Consider the following 8144-nt stretch of genomic DNA (forward strand, 5'->3'; position numbering starts at 1 on the left):
AGCGGAGCTGGGTCTCTGGGCAGGGGAGGATCTGATCCTGCGGTTGCCCCTTGGCCATGGAGCCTCTCATCAACTCTGCTTCCTCTTCTCTCCAGTCTTCTGAAGGCTACATGTTACTGTGTACTTTGTTTTCCTTCTTTCTGCCTGAGTAATAAATTATCAAGTAATAGCTGCTACAAGTGAATGCGTTTTAATGGCCCTTCCTTCCAGATGTAGGTGTTTGTCAAACTTCTGGGCACTGAGGAGGTCTCTCTGGTTCCTATGCCCTTTTTCCTAGATATTACTGATGGGGGAAATTCCTGAGAGGTCAAAGGTAGAGTATGCTTAAAAACGAGCAAAACTTGGGTACCTTCTCCCTGGTTCCTGTAGCTTTGGCACTGCTGGGCTGCTCATGGGAGAGCTTTTCCTGGGAGCCATTGGCTCCTGGAGCAGTACCTGTCACCTGGCTCTTGCTGGAACAACTATTTGCAACGGAGTGAAACCCCGGTCCCACCGAAATCAATGCTATTGACTTTTCAGCGACTGATGTATTATTCCTGCTGAATAACAGCTCTCACCTTTTACACTGATATATGAAATGGAAAAAGCTTTTAGTAGCTATCACGGTCTGAATTCCTGCCTGAGCCCAATTCTTGTTTCACTGTGCCAGATCTGTACCCAAAACCGAGTCAGCTGTTGATCTGTGAATGCGTATGGCAGAGCAGATCCAAACTCTTTAAAAAGATCAAGGCTGTGTTTGTTAAGGCTTAAAAGAAACATCTCGCCAAGCACAAGCTGTAACTTCCCGGGCCTTATGGGTGAGGATGCCCAGTCTTGGGAAAGGCGATGGTGCCACCAGCGCTTGGCCTCATGTTTCACATGGAGCACTGCCCCCAGACAGCTCTAAATCATAAAGGCATCAACCCAAAGGCATCCTGCACCCTGCAAGGGGCTCTTGGCATCAACCTGAGCTGTGCCCTGGTGCTGGGGCTGCATGGGGGCTTATATGGGAGCTTCCCCCGTTGCTGCTCTTGGTCCCTTGGGTATCTGCTGGCAGACAGCAGAGCTGCTGGGGGCTTTACTGGCAGAAGCTTTGTGACCTGGAAAAGAGGTATCTACCCCAATCTGCCTTTCTTAAAAAGTAGGTAGGATAAGTGGGACAAAAGGCTGGTAGGACAGTGAAAAAAACCTGTCAATTAGTGATAGAAGCTTTCAGAGCAAGCAAAAAAAAAAAAAAAAACCACAACAAAATAATGATTCTCAGTTCAGAGAGTTTAGCAAACTTCAACTTCAATGCTAACACTTTTTGGCTTCAGAAAATATTTTCTGTGCAGTTTTCCGTGAAAACTGTGCAGACTGGAGTGGTGGGAGCTGGGGTACGTGCAGGGGGGGCTGCCCTGGGGCAGAGCGCAGCATCTCCTGCTGCCGTGGGGCACCTGTGGACGTGTTCGCTGGCTTGTGGTCGCACCCATAGTTTGTGCCGCTTGCTCCTAGGGAAGACAAGTGTCCTCGCTGTGTCTGACTCTGTGGTGGGTCTGGCAGGTCCCTGGGAAGGTTGTGGGCACAGGGTGGGCTGTCCCCGTGGGAGCTGCCACCCCCCCGGCGCAGCCGACCTCCCACGGCAATTCCTGTAAACATCTGTCAATATTAGTCACATATTCTAGGTTTTTAATTGATCACGCTGCCTCCTTGTACATGATGTTTTTTTCCAGGGTTTTACCATAATAATGACTTCTAATGAAGCTGATTATGTCTCCCATAAGGAACATTAATAGATGAATGCATTGTTCTTAAGGTACATCTCTTTATCGAATGAGCCGTAATGAGCGCAGCGCAGTGCTCCACGGAGCATGGTGTGCGTGGTGCTAGATGCACACCGTGTACCTCAGACATCTTTTTTTTTTTTAACTTCTAGGCTGGATTCGTGCTGCAGGAGGTGGGGAATGCGTCGGGTACCTGAGCAGCATCGGGGGTGGCTGCCCGGTTTGGGGCACAAATCAAACCTTTACAGAAGCCGACGCACAGCGCTCGCAGAGTGAGTTTGCGCTCAATATTGAAGATCTTTCTTTCGGGAGAAGCATTGATGTGCTTCACCACTGCAAGGTGCAAATTGAGACATCAAATGAGGCATGTGCAACACGAAACACGCAGCGGTTATTTCTACTTATTCTATAGGTCAAAAAAAGGCGCAGGTATTGCATTCCTTTCCTCTGTTTTCTTTCCCCGTGCGTATTGCCGAATACTTTTCTTTTGACTCTAAAAGCATATAATCTTCTGCGCAATGGCCTGTGCATGTTCAGACTCTAAATCCTTATGAAGTTGGGCTAATTTTCCTGCTTCCATGTAGTGAGTGTTAACAAAGTATTCTATCTAAATAGTGCTGTGAAATGCAAATTACCGCTTCCGTAGTAGTTTGCTTATTACAAACTCATTAAAATGCGTAACCCAAAAACTCTCTACTCTCATTATGGAGCTCTGTGCTATATCACTCCATACTATAAAGCAGCTGCGTGTTGGCTCTTTGATATTGGAAACCCTATTGTCATTAACCTCATTATGACAATACTTCTTTATGATATTTGAAATGCGTGCCTTTCAAGAAGGAATGCTATAAGGATGATAGTATTTTTCTGTTTTGCATAATGCAAAGTGAGGGGGAAAACGGGCAGCGGGAGATGAGGAGACTTGGATTATTTATTAGCATTCTCAGAAACAACTGTGGCTCTGTAAGTTTAGACACCAATAAGTGCTTGTGCCCTTGACAGTGATCTCTTGGCGGGTGGAAAAAGTGGCTCACACATAGTTTTTACCCTTAAAATCTTCTGTTGCTGTGGACGAGTAACCCAGTACTTGTACGAGACCTGAGGTGTTTGCAGTGACAAGTTGAGGGTGCCAGCTCCAAATGGATTACTTTGCCCTGAACTTGTTCATGCTTGTCATACTCTCCATCCTGAAGAAACATCCCCTGAACTTAGTGAATTCCTCTAACCATGAAGCCTTTTTTGTTTTTGCCATTTTTGTACCTTTTTTTCTGGCTTTTTTTATATTGACTTTGAGACTGGAGGGTGCAGGTGGTGCTCAGTGGGCAGGCGCACCCTGGATCTACACAATTGTGATGTTTTCTGTTTTCATTTTGGTTTCTTTCCGTGTAACCCTCAATACTCCATTTGCTACTGAGATGAATTCTTCTTAGAATTACGATGAGGTTTTGGTAAATGGTAATAGGTCAGAAACCATGGTTATAATGTAAAGTTAGGACTGTCTCTCCCTTCTTTGTGCATAACTTGACATTTACTACCATTTTTATCAGCCAGTCACCCTGACATTGGGAAATAACTGTTTTTAGCTTCACAGCTTGGTATGTTGGCATAGGCAGGTCTGGAACCTGGGACTCCATTGGCATCTACCACCCTTCTCCATCCACGGCTCTTCTGACCAGTTACTCACACAGGAATCGCCCATCCCACCAGCTGAGCTTAACTCCTGTCCAGCTGCTGCGGTGGGGCCTTCCCCAGCGTGTTTCTGATGGGGGAAGACTCTGCCAATCGGACCATCCCTGTCTGCATGTGCCATTGTTCCTTCAGAAAACTTTAGGTACTTGTGCTATGGCTTCGCTTCTGGGCTTGGATTTTTGTTTGTCCCAGGTTGAGGGACACATACACGTGGTGGTGATGGCGAAATCAGAGCTGCAGTACTGGTAGACCAGCAGAACCGGCTGCTGCCCCCAGAGCACACTTTTGAGTGTTTGCTTCCTTGTCAGTCCCAGCAAAGCTTCCTTCTGACTTGCACTTGTGTTTCAACACGTCTTTCAGTCTGGCTCTTACGTGTGGTGGAACGGAGATGAGCACAGCCCTCTGCTGTTCCCGTTGGCCCAGTCTTCCTCACTATTGTTTCTTCTCTTGGATGTTGTATTAGCTGCTATGACAATTGCTTTTTGCTTTTCCATGCTGCTGCAGTGATGTGGCACAGGTAGGAAGGGTCTCTGGCTGTGGTGTTCCTTGGAGAGTGTCTTTAGGCTGCTTCTCAGCCCTCTCCAGCGTTGGGTTGTATGGAGGGGAGATGGAAGGTGGTGGCATGAAGGCTGGGGTATATGGAGGAGAGCAGAAGGGTAGTGTTGCGTGTCCTCTGTTCTGCCTTCCTCAATTGGCATTTGTCAGAAGTTAAATGTGACAAGTGACAGGAGGACTGGAGCAGGATTCGGATCCGGGACCTTCCCTGGGTTTGCCCCGGGAAGGCTGCAGCATTGACCTTCATGCTCTGGGCGACAGCAAGGGCAGCAAATCCCAACTACAGTGTCGATGTGCGCTTCCAGCCTGCACGTGTCGCAGGGAGAGCTGGAACTTCGGTAGTGTTTTGTTTACACTGCATAAGTAGTGCTTAATCTGCATGTCTGATTGGGAATACCTTTTTTTCATCTGAGTGCACTCCATTTTGGCTGGCGTATCTCTGGGGTGAATAACAAAGAGGATGCCAGTTGTCTGGAGGAGAAGCGCTTTTCTGAATCACAAAAGAGCACGCTTTATCAGGAAATCTAATAATGTGCAACACTTTTGTAAACTAAACCCTGTGTGACCAGCTGGAACTTTGAAAATTTTACAAGAAGCCGTGGGGACAATTAATCATAATAGAGTCAACTTTTATGCAATTTTCTGAAATAGCATGCAATTGCATAATTTTTACAAGGGAAAACAGGGTTGGGGGATGGTTTAGGGGAGGAGTTTGTTTTGTATACAAGCAGAAATATTATGTCCAACGAGCTGCTGTCCAGGACAGGGAAAAGCAGTGTATTTAGTTCCTGTTAGTAGCCTCGATTCACATTAAAGAGAATAAATTTATCCTTTCCATGTCATTGGCCGGGATGCATCTTCCTGAAAAGTTTGGAGCAAACGTGTGGGACTTCCTCAGGGGAGCCGCTCCGCACAGCGATGATAGATCCAAAACTTTTTAAAGTGTTACAAACACTGGCATTAATTCCATTCAAAACAGACTCTCCTAATGACAACTTTGCCAAATAACCAGCTTCCTTATTTTGCTGGGTTAGACATCACCTATTTAACTGTACTTTACAGAAGTGCCTCAGGAGCCTGACATGGTGATACTTCTGAGAAGGCAACTGTGTAAGTCGTTAATTTCTTCATTGGGGTGTTGTAGTATGGAGGGCTCTTTCCTGCAGGAGGGATGAGGGACTCAGCCCTTGGGCTGTCCCGGCCCCATCCCTGCTCGTCTCCTGCAGAAACACCGGTTGGTGCTGAGTCTGCGATATCTGCCCAGGTCTGACACACCTGGCCCTCGCGTGGCCCTGCATTATTGGTACGTATTTCATAAATGAGCCACTGTCCTCGCAAGGTATCCAACAGCATTCCTCTGCTAATTAATCTCGTACAAAATCACTTATTTGCACAAGCAGTGGTGCTTTTCTCTAAGTCCTGGCTTCTGCTGAGGGGCTCGTGATCCCGCTCGCGGGGAAGGGAGGGCCGGCTCCTGCCTGGGGTAGCGCTGCGCGCCTCTCTTCATTCCCTACATGAAGGTTAAATTCCAGCGTTTCAAGTCTCTTGTCTGTCTTCTCTCTTTTCCTTTTTAGCAAAATCTGCTTAAATTTTGAAATAGGTTCTTGAACAACTCCAAAGTCCGTCCCTGGTGAATTCCTCCACCATTAAGGCTGCTCTTTACTGATGTTTCCCGTTCATTTTGGTGGAATGAAATGGCAGTCTGTCTCTTACATGATGGGTAAAAGCAGCAGTAAACTGAAACTGAAACAGAAGTACAATCCACAAGGGAAGCACTACTACAGGTTTAATGTATTCCCATCAGAAATCACAAAAGTCTTTCAGGGTCTTATGTGTTTATTGTTAAACTTCTACAGCACTTGGATGACTGAGGGCACCTGTATATTTCACGTTTTGCTGTTGCATGTAGACGTTTTCTAAGCAGCTGCTGAAGCTGCAAGAACCTCTTTGCTTTTACAAGCTCAGGGCTGGAAACGGTGGTGTTGCTGGGGAGTGACTCTGGGATGTTCTTAAATATTTTCAGAGGTTTCGGTATTGATTTCTCGTGGCAGGTTGTCATACTGCGCAGCAAGTGTCGGGGCTTTTTGAGGATGCGAGTAATGCTAAAACAATCTGCCATGGCACAAGTGGTTGTTTCCTCATGCACACTTCATTACACAAAACAATTATTTATTTCAATCCGTGTATCGCTCGGAATCTTCTTTCCAATGAACAAACTGTTAGCGTGTAAGCCATGATTTCAGCCGGCTCTGTGTGTAGCGTTTGTATCAGCAGTACACATTCCCGAGAATGCTTTCTGCCTTTTCTTTGAAAAGCAATTAGAAGTGGTTATGTTTGTGTATCCGCCGGGAGTCCGAGTTTTCAAATTGCTGAGGAGTTTTCCCTTATTTTCCTTTTTTTTTTTTTTTTTCCTCAGCCCTAGAGAATCTTTATAAAATAGCCAAGTGCGTAACTTTGAACTAGAAGGCAGGAAAACAGCGGACTGTGTGAAAGCGATGAGTTGGTAATTTAGGCTCAGGATTAAGAGAGTGTTAAGAAATGTCAAAATAAGAGGGAATGGGGACAGTGCGATGGGGATGGACGCTTGATCAGATGAGCCGGCGGGGAGGGAGAGTTGGTTCCCCCACCAACTACCAGAGAGGAGCCGGGTCTCAAGCCCAGCACCCTCGTCTGGGTACCTCTGCCACAGTTTGTCTGTTGTCTTGCACTAAAAATTTGTCACAGAGTCTGCGATGGAAATACTTCTGTAATTGCCCGTATTATATGGATCATTGACCTTCAACAGTGGAACTGCTGAAGCAACTGTCCATTTATCTGGAAAATTACCACATGGCAAGAGCACATTAGGCTGCTTTACTCTGTCTCCTCCAGCAAGTGCCTGGGTGTTATTAGCTGCTGGACCACAAATCCTTGCGTTTGGCTACTGGCTGTGCCTTCAGTGGCTAAATAAAGGAAAAGGAGATAAGCCTGCCTGCTTCCCATGGCGGTGTCTTGATCCGGTTTCACATCATCAGAGAGCCAGCAAACACTAGTTTTGCTCATCAAAGTTAAGTATCAGCTTGAAAATACACATGTCAAAGTTGTAGATCGATGAAACAACGTAAGAAATGATGAGGAGCAGCATGGAGGCACCAGAACTCCTGCTGGAGTGTGGTGCCCAAAACTCAGTGTTCATTGGGACTTTGGCATGTGCTTGTCTGTGCCTGGGCTTCAGCCTGGAGCGCTCCCAGTGTCGTGGCACCCGAATTCCATCACTTATGTTTTGGATGAAGTTGCTGGTTGTTTTGAAGTGATCGAGATTTGGTATTTTCCCCACGTGTTCTCTCTGGTTCAGTCGCATGAGGTTTGATCGCATCCTGTGCTCCACGGGTGAAATTCTTGTGCTGGAAGTGAACAAAATTTTGCACATTTGTGGCATTAAAATTAATACTTCATCATAGTTTTGCTCAAAAGCCCATGCGTGCACAGCCCTGCTCCTCGTGGTGTGGTGGCTGCTCTCGGACTGTTCCACATCTCCTCCTGGCAGGAAGGAGCACGAGATCCATGTTTTGGGGGCAGACCTGCAGAGCCTGTGGTAGGGGATGCCCATAAGACATGAGGTACATCAACTCACAACACAGAATGTAGAATAAATCCTCTGAATGGGGCATTTTCTTGCAGGTGTCTCCAAGGCAGGATGGGTTTAAGACTGTGATGGGAGCAGGTCCAACCCAGGTCTCACAGGGCGCGTTCAGGAAGGTCCCCGTGACCCGGTGGGATGCATGAGCAGTGCTGAGTGGTGAGGATGGAGGACAAGCAGCTCCATGTGCACGTACTCCAGTGACAGAACGAGCATCTTTACAGCCCTGGGGTTTTCCGAACCAAACTGGGTCTGAAATGGGGTCAGCAGCCTGCCCAGGGGCTGCGGGTGGGCTGGGACCTCGTCCCGCTGGAGGGAATCCATTCTCCAGCTTCTCTGGTTTCTTCTCGGACATCAAGTGTACCAGTAAGCAAGAAAAAAAGGAAATAATGCAAACTTCAGTGCAAAATCTAAGATTCTTTGTGCTGGTCCCTGAAAGGGGAAGCCTGGAATAAAAGTTAAAAAATTCTGGATGGGTGATTTACATCATGAACTTTTTTATTTCTCTGGTAAATATCACCATCGTGGCTGTTATCTTC

The sequence above is a fragment of the Larus michahellis genome, chromosome 6, assembly GCF_964199755.1.
Source record: "Larus michahellis chromosome 6, bLarMic1.1, whole genome shotgun sequence".
NCBI classification, from domain to species: Eukaryota; Metazoa; Chordata; class Aves; order Charadriiformes; family Laridae; genus Larus; species Larus michahellis.